At 38.5% G+C, this 723-nt stretch overlaps 1 non-coding gene across 1 annotated transcript; it reads right to left on the bottom strand.

The window, feature by feature from the left end:
• Positions 1-385: 385 nt before the first annotated feature.
• On the bottom strand, positions 386-487 carry MIR169P (microRNA MIR169p). Its single transcript, NR_127777.1, has one exon. It is a non-coding gene; the product is annotated as a microRNA MIR169p (primary transcript).
• Positions 488-723: the final 236 nt, after the last annotated feature.

Here is a 723-nt window from a genome sequence, read left to right as displayed (position 1 = left end):
AATCCTGGAAACTAGACACAGGGAGTCCTTTATACATATTCTAGTACTTTATAAATTCCAACGGGAATGAACCAAACAAAGGTCCTGGAGAAATGGAAAAGAAAATTTCTTAGCAAGTTTCTATTCAATTGTTAAGATTAGAGTGACTTGCTCCTGTCAATTCATTCCATGATTGAGTGATTCTATGGTGCGTCTTCCTCAGTACCTTTGCTGCCAGCCTACATGAACGATGATAAGAATATCAATTAACCATGATATATTATAGCATGTAAAAGGAAAATGAAGCAAACCACAAAGTAAGTTGTTTGGTAGCAGTACGGAGTTACTTTGCTGGCAGTAGCTTTTTGGTAGAATGACGAAGTCTACATAGCTTAGCATGAGAAGAAGAGGGTGAAACAGAGCCTCGGATGCTTGCCAGTTATAGCCAGTTAAACCTTAATGCCTTGCTGCAGCTGCCGGCAAGTCATCCTTGGCTCAATTCCACACTTTTATTCTTCATGCAAAGCTCTTAAGACAGAAGAACACAGCATGAAGCACCTCAACTTTTGAATTTTCCACTCATACAAAATGTTAGGGAGCTACTAATTTCATGACATATACACGTATATTTAACTTCTCTAATCTGCATGTTTTGCTTCACAGCATGGTTGACCTTTATAAATAGAGAAATTGAGGGATAGCATGCTGTTATCCTAGTTATGCCCTGTTTGACCAAACTATCAG

The sequence above is a fragment of the Vitis vinifera genome, chromosome 11 (genome assembly GCF_030704535.1).
Source record: "Vitis vinifera cultivar Pinot Noir 40024 chromosome 11, ASM3070453v1".
Taxonomy (NCBI): Eukaryota; Viridiplantae; Streptophyta; class Magnoliopsida; order Vitales; family Vitaceae; genus Vitis; species Vitis vinifera.
This window is presented reverse-complemented; position numbering and strand designations above follow the sequence as displayed.